This window comes from Gorilla gorilla, chromosome 10, assembly GCF_029281585.2.
Source record: "Gorilla gorilla gorilla isolate KB3781 chromosome 10, NHGRI_mGorGor1-v2.1_pri, whole genome shotgun sequence".
NCBI classification, from domain to species: Eukaryota; Metazoa; Chordata; class Mammalia; order Primates; family Hominidae; genus Gorilla; species Gorilla gorilla.
This window is the reverse complement of record NC_073234.2, coordinates 81,052,911-81,068,872: the sequence shown is the minus strand read 5'-3', so window position 1 is coordinate 81,068,872 and position 15,962 is coordinate 81,052,911. Positions and strand designations below refer to the sequence as shown.

At 39.7% G+C, this 15,962-nt stretch overlaps 1 long non-coding RNA gene across 1 annotated transcript in view; it reads left to right on the top strand.

The window, feature by feature from the left end:
- LOC101143914 (uncharacterized) overlaps positions 1-15,962 on the top strand; it is a 68,806-nt gene that overhangs the window by 34,506 nt on the left and 18,338 nt on the right. The window contains exon 2 of the long non-coding RNA XR_008670486.2: positions 1,130-1,205. This is a non-coding gene — a long non-coding RNA (uncharacterized lncRNA). The remainder of the gene's footprint in view (positions 1-1,129; positions 1,206-15,962) is intronic.

The window sequence follows — 15,962 nt, the reverse complement described above, 5'->3', positions numbered from 1 at the left end:
GACCTTGGCATCTGTAGATCCTAGGGAGCTGCTAAGTTCAACTTAAGGAAGATTTCCTTTAACAAAGGCAAATCATTAAAGGCATAGAGACGAACAACAAGACAGCTTTGTCAGCTTTGCTACAGGCCTTAATGTCGTTTGAACAGAAAGGCCTGTGAGGTTTTATCTTGACTCTATGACAGGTTATGTGGATAAATCACTGTGAATTAAACCTTAATCAAGTGTTTAGTCAAGTTCAATCCAACTATATAGCTCTATAAAGCCCGTCTTGCTTTTACTCCAGTTTTTCAATATGGTAAGCAATTTATTGAACTCTGGAAAATTCTAGATGAGTTTCCTAATTTCTCATATGCTATAACAAGAAGAACAATAATTAAATGCTGCCTAATTTTACATAAAATTTTAATTATTTAACAATTTGCATTTTGAGGTATTTATACTTAAAAGCCTTTGAAAAAAGTGACTGAATAACTATTTTCTTCTTAGATGAAAAAACAAATTTTCCTTTCACTAAAAAAAAAAAAAAAAAAAAAAAAAAAAAAAAAAAAAAATCACATTTGGAAGGCAGTCACCAGGGACAGTTTCACTTGGAAAGAAATTTTTTGAGAAAGTTCCAAGTGACTGAGAAAAGAGAATTATAATGGAATTTGTGCCACAACTTTTATTCTGACAGAGGGGCTATTCATCCTATGGAATTCTTTTAAAATCACTGACCTGAACAATATGCTTCTGAGAATGTTTTCCTGCTTAGCTTATAAAGATATTATTATGTATCTATGATATAATCACTAGAAAATGCTCCCTCTGGGGCATTTGTTGTCCCCCTAATTATCATAGTTGACTGTAGAATTGATATACCTGATATACTTCAAGGTACAACAGGAAAGCAGATAAAATCTTTTAAGCAAATGGCAACTTCTGTCTTCATACTGAAATCTGTTGTTATATATAGTACTTCTATCAAGTAAAGGATAGCCTATAAGCAGAACTTTTTAGTTTAAATGGGCAAACATTATGGTAATAGGGTTAAAATAATGATTCCTCTAGTTATTTGTGATTTTGATATCAAGACAAATCTATTTCCAATAATAATCATTAGTTATAATCTCTGATACAAATTACTCCTCAGGGACTCAGTTTCCTTTCTGGAAAATGGAGCTGGAAATACTTCCCATCTTTAAGGACTGATCTGAACATAAAGAGAGGTAATGTATGTAAGGAGTCTAACACTGTGCTTAACTAATTTCTATTAGTGTTTATTTTAGAATTCGTGCAATTCTGAAGCCCAGAGCCATAAATTTTATTATACCAATTTTTCTTATTTTGGCTGTGATACTGAAGAATAGTAACTCAATAAAGTTAACCAACTATAAGGAAATCACAGGCTTCATCTGTCACTTAGGTCTTCATGATTATTCAAACTATTTGGGAAGATCACAGATTAGGTTAATGTAAAACAGCCGTGAAACTTAAATTTCTTTACATTTGGCTTTGGAATGTGTTTGAGTCTTCCATTTGAAAACTGGTGTGTCTGGGGGTCTGGTATACACTTCAAAGAAAATAATGAAGATGGATTGAGAAGCTGTGGCTCAGGCACAGAGAAAGATGCCCAGTTCCTACCATCCTGCTTCTCTGTCCAGCTCTTCCCTTAACCCATGCAATGGTTAAAAAACAAACAAACAAACAAACAACAACAAAAAAAGTCTGCTTTCCCTTAACTGATGAAAAATCTGTGCACTCTCCAAACTTCCTTAGAGTAAGGAGGTGGCTAAGTATTTGAGCTTCAAAGGACTTCTCTGCATGCAAACTCAGTAGAGGAAATTGGAATGTCTAAAACGCTATAATTAAACAAATGCAATACTAACTGCATTGAACTTGAAAGCTAGCTTGTTATGGTATAACCTCAAATTCTGATAAACCACCCAAGGAAAATACTGATTCACAGCAGTGTGCTTTGAATATTTATAGACATAGATCTGAATATACCAAAACAAAGCCTGCACCACTGATTCTATTATTTATTTAGAGATATAAACGTATTTTTAAGTGAGTTTTTAAAGAGCTGATGTAGCAATAACATTAAGCTGGAAAGATTTTTCTTTTGAGGGAAAAGAATCACTTTCAGGAAATTCTCAAATTCTTTCATTTTAGATAAAATATTTAATGCTTAATTTGAATGTGATAGAAATTAATTTAAATGAGGTACATTAAAACGCACCTAAATAATAAAACCTGCTACATATTTTAAAACCACACATGAATCTCTGGTTAACAAAGGTGAAATTATTCTTAAAGGAGAAGGTGGTATTTAAGTAGAACAAAGATGTCAAATCTGATATTTAGAAAGCATAGAGGTTATAGTATGACAGTGTTTTCATATTTTAAGATATCAAGTATAGAATGATTTTTTAAGTGGTTATTTCTAAAAGATTTAAAACAGAGCTTCAGGGAAACTTGATAAAATTTAATTATATAGTGATTTTCAACATTCTAACAAAAGAATGGACTACAGTATTAATAGGTATAATGTGGGATCAGTGTCCTGGGTCAAACATTGAACTACATAAAGTTAAACATGTTTCATTATACATTCGTTATCTATTGCTACATAAAAATTCCTCCCAAATTTAGCATCTTAACTGGATGGTTCTGGCTGGAAGACTCTCATGAGGTTGTAGTCAAGATGCCTTACAAGACCACAGTCATCTGAAGGCTTGAGTGGTGTTCAACCGAATTAAACTTAAAGGAGTTTAATTGAGTAATGAATGATTTGGGAATCAGGCAGCCCCCAGAATCACAGCAGATTCAGAGAAACTCCAGGGATGCCTCATGGTCAGAACAAATTTATAGACAAAAAAAGTCAAGTGATGTACAGAAATCGGAAGTGAGGTGCAGAAACAGCTGAACTGATTACAGGTCAGCATTTGCCTTATTTGAACACAGTTTGAACACTCAGTGGTGATGAGTGGTTGAAGTACGGCTGCTGGGATTGACCAAGACTCAGCTATTGTTACAGGCACATACTCCTAACTTAAGTTCTCAATCTTCTGTTTTCCTATTAAGTTAGGTTATGGTTCATTCACAAGGACTCAAATATAGACGTAAGGAGTCCTCAGGCCATATTTACTTCACTTTACAGTAGGTATGGACGATCCACTTCCAGGATAGTGCACTCTTGTGGCTGTTGGCAGAGGCATTCATTCTTTGCCATGTGGGCTTCTCTTTGAGACATAGCAACTGGCTTCTCCCAGAGTGAGGGACCAAGAGAGAGCAAGGAGGGGGCTGCCATGCTTTTTATAACCTAGTCTTGGGAGTCACACACTGTCATTTCTATCACAATCTATTCACTAGAATTCGGTCACTAAGTTTAGCCTATATGCAATGGGAAGGGAAATAAACTCCAATTATTGGAGGGAGAAGTGTCAAAGAATTTGTGAGTATATATTAAAACCACCACATATCTCGAGAATTTTGTAGAGACCTTAATATGCTAATGTGAATCCAGTAGTATGCGTACCATTTCCCAAGCGTATTTGACCACTGAATTCATTTTTGTGGATAATTTTGCAGAACCAGGCCATTGAAGACACTTTGGGAAACACTGGTTTAACACTGCCATCACAAAGAAAAACATATGTAAATTTCTTCAAGGCTACAACATATCACATTATTAGCTTATTATCCTGGTGCTAGATTTGTAGATCTTAAATAAATACCGACTTTACTCAGTGAATGTTTATTGTTATCTTTGTGCCAGTCACTGTGCTAATAATTGGCTGTTTAAGGCCAAATAAGAAATTGTCCTTGCTCCTGACCAGCCAACTAATGAGGTCCAAGGTATAACAGTTACAGTGAGGCAATGGCAAAGATGTGTAGCATACCTTATGTGCATTGCACAGTTTAAAGTGGTTTTCTCATTTTAACTCATTTAATCCCCACAATAAAACTAATGAGATAGATCCCTCTTTTACAGATAAGAAAACTGAGGCTGGGATAAGGTAACTAACTTACTCGAGGTTCCATAACTCCAAAACGTCAGAAGAAAGATTTCAATCAAGGTGAAGTCTAGCTGTGAAGTTTAGCTCATAGTGTTAAGAATATGCCCTGCTAAGTCCTATACTATCAGATACTTGTAGGAACAAAAGGAAAGTTGCAAACAGCTGTAATCAGGGACTAGATGAAAGTGTCACAGTGGAGGTAACATTTGAGGCAGGCATTAAAAGGCAACCAGGAGTTAGCCAGAAGGAAAAGGAAGAAAGGCAATTTCAGCCTTAGGACCTGGTGTTCCCAAAGACACAGAGTCCTGTCCCTGAGTTGTGGGTTTAGAGAACACCGGTGTGAATAGGGAACACCAAGAATGACAGAGGGTCCTGGGAGATGAAGTCTAAAGTTTACCTGGGGAGTAAAATCCAGGACCGCAGTATTATTTAGCTATTATCTGCAAATGTTTAATGTTAATATTAACCTTTGCAGAAAGTGATTCGCCAAGCCAGGAATATCTGGCTAAGAGAGCCTTGAATACCGGGTGTGGTGAACACTGGGATGCACCACCCAGAACCCCTTTCAGGGATGAAGGACATACTCTCCTAGCTGCTGGGAGCACTGCCAGCACAGAGCCCTCAGCTGTCAGCTCTCTATGGGGATTGTGTTGGCTGAAGACAGCTGCCTCACCCAAGGTCATGCCCCTTTTCCAAGATGCTTGCATCCAATGACTGATCAGTGTTGGTGTAGAAAGGCCAACCTCTCACCCCAGCTCAGGACAACACAGCTACAGAGGTCATCCCAGCTTCAGAGATCCCTGTAGAGTCAGCTGCAGTGTTGGTTGAGACTGCATCACAGCTTGATTCTCCCTTTACGCAATCCTGCTTTTGCCTCTTCTTTTCTGCAGGTAGAGATCCTTAGAGGCTTCATAATAAACTTGACCTCTAATTTCCATTTCATAGGCTGCCTCCTGGGGAACTCAACCAGTGACAATTGGCATCAGGAATGGTTAAGAAGGCAGATCCTGGGGTGGAATTTGGAGGTCTTGACTGGCAATTCAAATCCTATCACTGGGGTAGGTGGTGGCCAGGCAACCTCTAGTACAAAGTAGCAATGCAATGGTTAACACTTCTGCCAGTGGTGAACTGGGATGATGTACTTACTGGTGACCCATGGAAGTGAAAGTATTACCTGGTGTGGAGTTTGAGAAAGGTGTGGGAAAAAGTAACTAGAGGCTGATGGAATTGGTTTGCCATTCCTAAGCATGATTAATGCTCTGAAAAAAAAATTATGACAAAAAACCAGAAGTAACTAGCTGACAAAAAAGCTAAAATTGACTAAAAGCTAAATGTGAAAGCCAGAAAGAGTGTCTTTGGTAGCACAGAGAGGCTCTCACCTTGTGGAGTGAAGGCAGAGAAAGCTGAGGTTCAGATGCGGGACTTTGTCCCTGTAGTAGCAGAGCTCAAAAGGTTAAGCTCTCAAGCACGGCAGATCCCTTATGCCAAGGTCAGGGCCCTGACTGGGTGGGAGCAGGGGAGTGACTCTGGCAATGGATGGGACATCTGGATTAGTGTGCATGAGAATCAAGAATTCACAGACTGCTGGGTGCAGTGGCTCATGCCTGTAAAACCCAGAACTTTGGGAGGCCAAGATGGGAGAATCACTTGAACCCAGGTGTTCGAGATGAGGCTGGACAACATAATAAGACCTCATCCCTACAAAAAATAAACAAAATTAGGCAGGCACGGTGGCACGCAACTATGGTCCCAGCTACTGGGAGGCTGAAGTGGGAAGATCACTTAAGTCCATGAGGTTGAGGCTGCAGTGAGCTGTGATCGCATTTCTGCGCGTTAGCCTAGGGGACCTGGCAAAACTGTGTCCAAAAAAACAAAAACAAAAGGAAAGAAAGAACAAAGGAAAGAATGAAAGAAAAATGAAAAGAAGGAAGGAAGGAAGTGAATTCGCAGACCTCTCTGAACCTACTGAGCCTGAACAAGGGGCATACTCTTCCCAGTTAAGGACTAGCACATTTCCTTGCTCCTTGCTGGGCCCATAGCTAGGATTCCCTCCCTTTCACCCAGTTGAGGATGTGTTGAACCTGACATGAGAGGAAAGGGACTAGACTCCAAAGAGCTGGCAAACTGGCAGGAGCCAGATGAGGGTCCACAGGTCTGGATTCTGTGAATGCTTGATCAACAGTGGTGAAATGTAAAGTTAGAAAGGGAGAATTTACGCAGGATATAGAATTAAACACCTTGGCAAGGACCCTGGGAATGGTACAAATACACTATAAGATGACTCCTAGAAAAAGTAACAGAGCACTAAGCAGACATGTGTATACCTGCCAGAATTGCCATGATAGATGGCATGAGAAGGGGTTTCAAAGCTCAAGGAAATTGACATGTTGGAGTGAGTATACTGTGTAAGGCCAGAAAACCACCAGAGGCCCTTGATCCGCAGGAGGCTTGGGAGGAAGTGAAGCACTATTTGCCAAGCAACGAGGGTTTTGCTATTAAGAGGGGCATCAGCATCCCTAGGAAGTTCAGTGGTGGCTGTGCCCTGTAGGTTAGGGCTGATGGTAGGAGATGCCATCCCTCATAGCAATGGGGGTGATAAGACCACGAGGTGGACATGATGATCCAATCAGGGGCAATGTCATAAAGGCAGTGAGAGGGGTCTCTGACAAGAATGTTATGGAATTGTTAGTAGAATACAGTGTCCCTGAGGGCAAAATAGATGGGCAGCCAGCAAGGGTACTGCTCAATCCATAAAATCAAAAGAACTGAAGGATGAATGGTCAGGAGGCTGAGGGCAGTCACCCCAGCAAAATGTTTCTGAACCTAAGCCAGTTTTTCAACCTGGTACTCAGTGACTGAAGAAGCAAAGTCCCCAGGAGGGAGGACCTTCCAATAGCTTAGCAAATGAACACAATAATGACTCCCCTTTACTTCCCTGAAGATGCTGGTAGCCATTTACTAAGAAAGGGGACATGGAGGTGCAGAGACCCAAAGCAGTGCCTTGTCTCCTGGTTAGCATGTGGTCACATGGGGGCCAAGTATGAAATGGGGTCCTGGTTTGGGTCCACTGGGACAGCAGACCACCCCTCCTCCAGTGGTCCTTTCTCTGGCCCCCAAATATACAACTGAAATTGATATAGTTGGCCATGAAATTTACATTGGACTCTTGGTTAATATGATGTTATGTATTTGTCTGAATTAAAAGAGTTAATACATGTGAAGAACTTAGTTCCAGGCACTAGTAAGCATTATAAAAGAATCTGAACAATATTGAATTATTATTATTATTAATATTGGATGAAAAATACTTTGGTCACATACCATAGCTCATACAGCACCCATGTTTGAGTTAGTCAACACAGCGTTTTCAATTTTTAAAATTTGTTGGCAACATTTAAAAAACCAGGGCGTTACAAAACTTGGATGACCGTAGCTGCTGGATTCACTTTGTCACTTGGCACAGTCAGCAAGCACTGACTGCGGCATCGTCTACAGTTCACCGCACTCCTCCTCGCTCTCTGTTGCTCCCTGTTGCTCCCTGACACTGATGGAGTGCCAAAAGCTATTTACCGCAGTGTTTGTGTTGTAGTCTTTTCTCATAACTGCCTGCTTTCCTTTTTCTTTTCTTCAATTTTCCCAGTCCCCATGGGCATTCCAGTCTGCATGTCCATCACAGAACACAGGATTTGCAAATTGAAAGGGACCTAACAGTGTTGTATCATTTTTCCTATGTCCTCTTTTTTGCTTCTTTTGCTGTATGACTGTTAAAAGAAAACTGCTTCTTTCTTTAGACAATATGATCTGAGTAGAGGCTGCAGCCTGGTAACCTACCCCTCTTGGGAAGAGAGTGTGTGGCCTCCTTGCCTAGTAACCTCATTGACTTTTCTGGGCTTAATCATTGTTGCGCATATAATTTCTAGTAGTAAATTGGAACAGACGTAAAGCTGTTTCATGGAACTTGAGAGTTTTTCCACTTACTCCCAGCCCATCCCCCAAAATAACCCACCACTCTACAATTACTTTTACATTCATGAATTTGAGTAGGTAAAAGTTGAAATACCTTTTAAAAAGAATTTGGTGGCTGTGCACTTTGTACAGTTCCGAACAAAAAGTAAGTTTGGTAATTTAGAAGAAAGCAGTTGTTTGGTGCTCTGTAGTTGAAAATTATTATGTAAATAATTATCAAAATAATTTTTAGCTCCTTACTATGTTAGTATTTAGACAGCCTATGGGAAGTGATATTCACTCTAACTTTCATAAGGCAGCTTATCTTTTCTATTATCTTTTTGGGAAGATTTATGAATTGGAATTAAGGAGGACAAGTTTGGCACCCAATCACAAGATTCCTTGTGAAATATTTATATTTAATTCCAAAAAATGTTTCTAAGTTCTTATTGTAGTTTTCACTTGAAAAGGCCCTATGACTTATCTTCATCTTTCATTTAAGTAGCAATTGGTTAGGGTTTTTTTCTCTTTTGTTTCTTTTCTTTTTTTTCTTTCTTTCTTTCTTTTTTTTAAGATGCAGGGTCTTGCTATGTTGCCCAGGCTGGCCTTGACCTCCTGGCCTCAAGCTGTCTTCCAGCCCTGGTTTCCCAAAGTGTTGAGATTACAGGCATGAGCCACCGTACCTGGCCAGGTAAGGGTTTTAAAGTACTTGATGCATTCAGAAAATCTTCCAAAAATATAGTTGTATTTGTTTATTGACTGATTTTGCATCAATAGGTTATAAGGAGAATCCAAACTTCTACCTTTGTTTTTACATTGTTCTGCAAATTTGATTTCTGGATTGCTTCCCTCCCCTCCCCCAGATGAAATATTGGGCAATTTCTCTAGTTTTTCCCATTGTTCTTGGGTAATAAACAAATAGTTCCTTCATTTGGGCATTTAAAATGATCCAGTGTAATCATCACAAAGTCCAGCACACTGTAACCAAACTTTATTCAATTTAGAGCTTTCCATGTAAACTTTAGTGGGTCATGGGCATTGCTATTTTATTCCCCTTCTTCACTTCCTTTCTCCCCTCCTCTTCGCTCTAGCTGGTGTTTCTGACCCTTGGAGGGTACATCAAGTTATAGAGGAGATGAAAGGAGGAGCTGCAACATGGCATTGGTGGCCCCTGGGAAGGTAGATACTCCAAAGTTGGTTCTTTCTCCCAGGCAAGGCTATTGCTGGCTCGTTAGTGATCCTTGGCCAGTGGTCTCTGACTGCCACCACCTTGACATAGCTGTCCGATTAACATTGTCTCTTTGGAGGACTTTTGGGTGCTTACTTCATTGTTAGGGTCCCGTTGTTCTGCCAGAGCACTTAGCCTCTTGGGTAGGATCCCTTTTAAGGCAGCCCCATGGTGGCTCCCTTTGACCTGAGCTTCCTTTGCTCGTTATCAATGAAGGTGAAGTTTGCTCCCACTGCAGGCTTCCTTATTTTGTGACCAGACACAGTGCTGTGGTCACAGCCATAGACTTTACCCTTACTGTTCTTACTGGGCCTCAGATCCAGTCCATATGTTCCTACACTCCAAGTGGTACATATAATTTTCTTAGAGGTCCTCTTGAAGTTCCTGTTACTTGTACTGAAGTACAATCCAACAATTTTTTCCCATGGAAATTCTCTCCCTACCTCTTCCAACTCAACTGGAAGATGATGCTGACCAACTTGGTCATTGCCTTTGCAAGTCCCACTCAGGTGGCCTAGCATTCCACATTTTAATATGGGGTACTTGGAATGTCTTGCCTTATTCTTGGATTTTTGGTGTCTCCATCAAAAATAAAGCAGAATGACTTCAGTGTTATTATCATCCAGCAACATTAATTAATCCTCTCGACTCAGGCTCAATGGTGTACTGGAGCTGGTTGTTAACCATGGCCATTATTGAAGTTTAAATGAGACAAAATTACAATTAAATAAATTATATTACAAAGGAAGGCAACAAATTGTCAAAGATCATCACTTCCTAATTATTTCACTCCATTTTACTGTTACCTTTACTCCTGGGATTATGTATGTCTATTGTATCTGTATGGTAAAAAAAATATTATATGATGGTGTACCACTGCACATTTATTCCCAACTCTACATTCAGTGACCTAACTTTGATAGCTTGAAATTGGTTATGGTAGGAGTATTTACACCAAGGAAATTGGCAAATGCAACAAATCAGGGTTCTCCCTACCTCCAAGCCTGTTGTTAAACATTTACCAATTCACCACTGCTCAGGATCCACTCTTCAAAGATGTTAAGAACTAGCAAGATAACAGATGCTATCCAAGGTAAAGCAGTTCGTTTCAATATAAAAGGGCTATTTTGTAACAACTAACACTTCCTGGGAACAATAGAGTCAGCATGTTCAAACAAGGTGTGTCTCACTCTCCAATGGGCGCAATACTTGGGAGATCAAATTGGTTCCTCTTCACAGGTATCCACCCTTAATACATTTTCAAGTAAAAGTCCGAGATTAGAGAAAGAAGCTCCTGCAGCTGCACATTCCTTGGCAGCCCACATCATAAATGCTTTTGCAAAAATGCCTCACCCAATTTTTTAAACTGTTCTGGGCTACATTTAATAGATGATGAAAATAATGACTTTTAAACATGCCACTGCACAATTAGGCTACTAAAGCAACTGAGACACTTTGGGCAGCTTGAGCCTAGGAAACACTACAAAAATACCTGCAGGGAAAAAAAGCAAAATATCTGCAGGAAAAAGGTAGATGTTGAAGGTCAAAATTTGCATCTACACAGTTAAATTGAATCCATGTGAATGACACTTCAGAAGAAACAACGTCTCATTTCTCATTCAATAGTATACATTTCAGCATTAAATAATCTCTCTATTTTGTTTTTCTTGAGCAGACTCAGGGAAGAGCTAATGGTACCATTGTTTCCCAGAATTGGGGAGAGCATAAATATTTAGAACACATTCTCTAAAAGTGGAGTATTTTTCACAAATTTTAGAAGGATATGTTGATGTGATGTTTGTTGAAAATATGAGAGAATTTAAAGAAAATAGGTGTGAAGGCAAAACTTTGAGACATACAGAGGAGAATGTTGATGGAGGAGCTTCCTTTATAAACTTGACCTCCCCCTGGCCCGACCACGCCCCAGGCTTTCATACATCAATATTTGAACCTGGAACTATCTTTTACATCTGCCCTACAAGAAATATTTCCAGGTAATCGATGTGACCATATCCTTTCTGATCAGTTGCCCCTCGCGCTGAACTGGTTGTTTAACATTTTGAGTATCACTGATATGCTTGTCTCTGTGTCCCCACATAAATATCATGTTGAATTGTAATTCCCAATGTTGGGGGAGGAACCTGGTGGGAGGTGATTGGATCCTGGGGATGGATTTCCCCATGCTGTTCTCCTGATAGTGAGTGAGTCCTCACAAGATCTGATGGTTTAAAAGTGCGTGGCACTTCCCCCCTCGTTCTTTCTCTCTCTCCTTCTCCACCATGGTAAGATGTGCCTGCTTCCCCTTTACCTTTGGCCATGATTGTAAGTTTCCTGAGGCCTCCCCAGCCATCCTTCCTGTACAGCCTGCAGAACTGTGAGTCAATCACCCGTCTTTTCTTCATGAAGTTCCCAGTCTCAAGTAGTTCTTTACAGCAGTGTGAGAATGGACTAATACAATCACCGTCGTATAGCACTTTGTATTCCACAGGAACATTTGTGTTCACCATTTCAGATGAACTTCCCAGCTACTCTTTCAGGTAGGAAAGGCAAGCATTATTAGTTCCTCTTTAAAAAGGTATTGCCCCAGCATTCTGGGCCAGTATCTGATGGATGAGTATACAGAAGCTGAATTAGCTGTCACCTGAGTATGGGTCCAGCAGAGCCTAGTAGAAAGGGCACGTATTAGTTTTCTTTTGCAGTGTAACAAATTCCCACACACTCAGCAGCTTGCAACATCCATTTATTATTTCACACTTTCTGTAGGTCAGAAATCTTGGCATGGCAATCCCAGGTTCTCTGCTCAGGGTCTCACAAGACTGAAATCAAGATGTTAGCCATGCTGTGGCTCTCAGCTGGAGCTCAGGGTCCTCTTCCAAAGTTCATTTACAATGTTGGTAGAATTCAGTAACTTGTGGTTGTAGGACTTAGGTCCCAGGTTCATGCTAGCTGTTGGCAGGGGTCACTGTCAGCTCCCAGAGATCGCCCTCAGGCCCTAGCCACCTGGTCCTCTCAAGGCAGCTGTTTTCTTCAAAGCCAGCAGGAGAATCTTCCTAACTTCTGCCAGAATGTAATGACAGGAGTGGTTATCCCATCATATTCAAAAGTCCCACCCACACTTAAGGGAATTGGATCACACAGGACGCAGACACTGAGGAGTGAGAATCTTGGGATCTGTCTTAGAATTCCACTTCCACAGGGCACAAGCCTCCTGTACACAGAGAATCAACTCTCAACTGGCCATGGATTAGCTTTGTGACTTAAACCTCTCTGTGCCTCATGTTCCTCCAGATTAGGGCAATAATGCTCCCTCAGAGAAGTTCTGAAAAAAATAAAAGTACTAACATCTGGACAGTCTTTGGCACATGAAATTCATTCAATAAATGCTTTCTCTCGTTCTTGCCACCCAATGTATGCCTCACAGCATGCAGGTACCCCTGGTCAGTTCAGTGTTTCTTATAGGTTTCAGAACAGCGTGTTATAAACTATGATATTCAACTTCATGCATTAACAATGAAATACAGAAAATTAAAAAAGATGAACTAATCTTACTTATTCCATCCTGAATGAGGATTTCCTATATCAGATGCATCTCATGTTATCCCCTTAACCCTAAAAATCCTGCATGGAAGATATTATTATCCCCATTTAGCAGGTGAGGAAACAGACTCACAAAGGTTTCCAATGTACTCAAATGCACACAGTGAATAAGTGGTCTAGCTCATGACTGGGAGTCTCAGCTTGTAACAGAACATCCCACCAAAGAGCCACTGATAAATCAAGGAGTGTGTGTGTGTGTGTGTGTGTCTGTGTGTGTGTCTGTGTGTGTGTCTCTCTGCGTGTGTGTGTGTGTGTGTGTGTGTGTGTGTGTGTGTGCATGTCTGATTCATCAGGAAGGAATGCAAAGAATTTCCTTTCCCCTCAGGGAGAAGGCTGGGCCCCTTTACCTTCAAGGAGAGTGCACAGATTTTAAAATGTTGCAAAGGACCATCAATTTCCATTGAGAGAGAAAAGAAGCTGAAATAATATTTTGTGAATAAGGATTCAAGAAAGCTGGAGCTGGAATTAGTGATGATGATCTATTTCTCTCACTATTTGATGCTAGTTTTAAGTTCAAAAACAATCCTTTGTTGTTGTTGTTGCAATGTCATTATTTCCACATTTTTAAAAAAGCTTGAAGAAGGGAAGAACACACTGTGGGACCTATCAGAGGGTGGAGTGGGAGAGAAGGAGGAGGATCAGGAAAAATAACTAATGGGTACTAGGCTTGATGCCTGGGTGATGAAATAATCTGCACCAGCAAACCCTCATGACACAAGTTTACCTATGTAACAAACCTGCACTTGTACCCCGACCTTAAAATAGAAGTTAAAGAAAAAAAAAGCTTGAAATCAGAAACAAGGTCAATGGCACAACGACTCAATTCTCAATTAAAAAAAAAAATCCTGAACAAATCTTCCCACCCAGATGATTATATGCCCAACTAAAATCTCTAATGGAAAAAAAAAAGGTATATTTATTTAAAAATATTACTCCACAGCTCTCAAAAAGGGGAGAGGACTTGATAATTGACAAGTCAAAGTTGATGCTGCAGAAATAATTCTTCTGTTATTTTTAAAGTTTCTTTTGTTTTGGTTTTATTTGTCTTGTAAGAATCACTCAATTATGTGTAATGAGTCAGAGAGGCAATCAGGCTGATATAAAAGGTTTGGCAAGAAAAAAATGTTAAACAAAGTGGTTTTCTTTTTTTTTTTTTCAAAATTTTGATGAAACATTATTAAAGTATTAGTCAAAGAAAACTAGTCACAATTTTGTATCTTATGCCAATTTTCTGATGTAAAGAATTGGTATTATGCTTCTTACATTATGTTTAGAACTTTTTTTGGTCAAAATTCTTTAAAAGTTTTATCTTTTATATACCTATTTAATTTTATTTATGGAGTACAGGGTGATGTTTTAATATAGGTATACATCATGGAATGATTCTTAATTTAGGTAAAAGATTTTCTAAAAAAGGAGAAAAGGAATGTAGGTAACACTTTAATAACATAACTATACTTAATAAAATGAAAGAAAGGGAAGATGAACTGGAAATTTTTTGTTTTGTTTTTTTTCTTTCTTCTTTTTTTTTTCTTTTTGCAATAAAAACTGCATCTCCACTTGAGCCCTGGAGATCTAGGCTGCAGTGAGCTATGATAGCACCACTGCATTCCAACCTGGGTGACAGAGCCAGACCCCGTCTCTAAAAAAAAGGATGACAATAACAACTACAACAACAAAAACCCCTGCATCTCTCTAGCAATAGATGTCCCTGCAAAAATAAAAAGCAAAAGTTGTTCAAACAGATCTCAAAGTTATGAAATAAGAGATGGAAATCTTTGAAGCTGAAGGCATCAGAGGAAAATATTTGGAAATGGGATTATTACCATCTCTTCATGACCTCACCAACTGGTATAAAGTCAGAAACAGCTTTTTAGCAGCTGGCTCACTTAAATCACATGTATAGGTGATTTAGCTGCAAAGAATAATGAACATGTTGGATTTTAAAATATGTTCATAGGCTGCAGTCGGAACTCAATAGTAATAAGACAAAATTGAGTTCTTTGCTTGGGTGCAAATATTAATAGCTAACTGTATGAACCAAGAGATAGAGATGTGAGTTAGCAATAATATGCAGTAGACAGAAATTGTGTTGCTTATAGATTTTCACTTTCCCTTCTTCCTTGATGATAAAATCTGGATTTTATTTGGAGCAGCAATGTGTTAGAACTGTATTTGCTAGCATCCCATGAAGAAAGGTTTGGCCATGAGATTTAAATGGAATTTTTTGCACGTAAGTTTAAAGATAGCTATTTAAAGGGTATTTACTCATCTGGGAGGTGTGTCTCTTTTGCTCTTGCTCCTCCCGTTCTTCCTGTCTGGAACACAGATGTAATGGCTGGAGCTCTAGCAGCCACATTGTGTCATTGATGATGGACATGAATAAGCGTGGCAGAGGAGGAAGGCAAGGGAGCAGTGAGTCCCTGGTGACATTCTGAAGCTTCTGTTCCAACTCTGGACTGGACTACCACAGGAATTTCTTTATATGGAAAAATAAGCTCTTAACTAGTTATGCCTCTAGTTGAATATCTGTTACTAGCAGAGGAGCTCAATTCCTGATACTCGTCAGCAATATAACATGATTATGAAAATGATCCACCTGATTTGAGACTGCATTAATAAATGAATTATACCAGGGTTAGAGTAAACAAAACAAGACACAAACATGAAACAGCAACCACAAAAACTGACGGATGCCAGGATCTCCTTCTACCACAGTACTCCAAAAAAAGGCAAAAATTATTTTCTTTAAGTCTTCTGAGGGGAAATGATGTTGGGCTGATCCAGAATTGGAGAAATCAAAGAATATGCTTGGAGGGTAAAGACAGAAAAGGCTGGTCCTGGGAAGGGGGAGATTCTGCAAACCTGAGAAGGGAATGGAGGGATCTTTGCTTTATAGCACCCTGGGGAAGTCACAGGATCCTGGAAAGAAATGACTGTACAGTGCACTGAGGATGGCTGGGCACCCAGCATCAAGGGTTTCATTTTAGCTTTGGCAAAGACCCTAAAGCCCAAGCCTGGAGTGAAAAGAGCAGGGTCTCCTGTCTTCATGTGGACCATACAGGACTTGGACAATGAAACTCTCATGGGGGATTATGATGGCCTGAAGATAAAAGCCACATTCCTCAATTTCCAGGACCCACATAATGCCTTCTTAACCACAATCCTACTTTCATGTGACCCTAAAGAGGCAA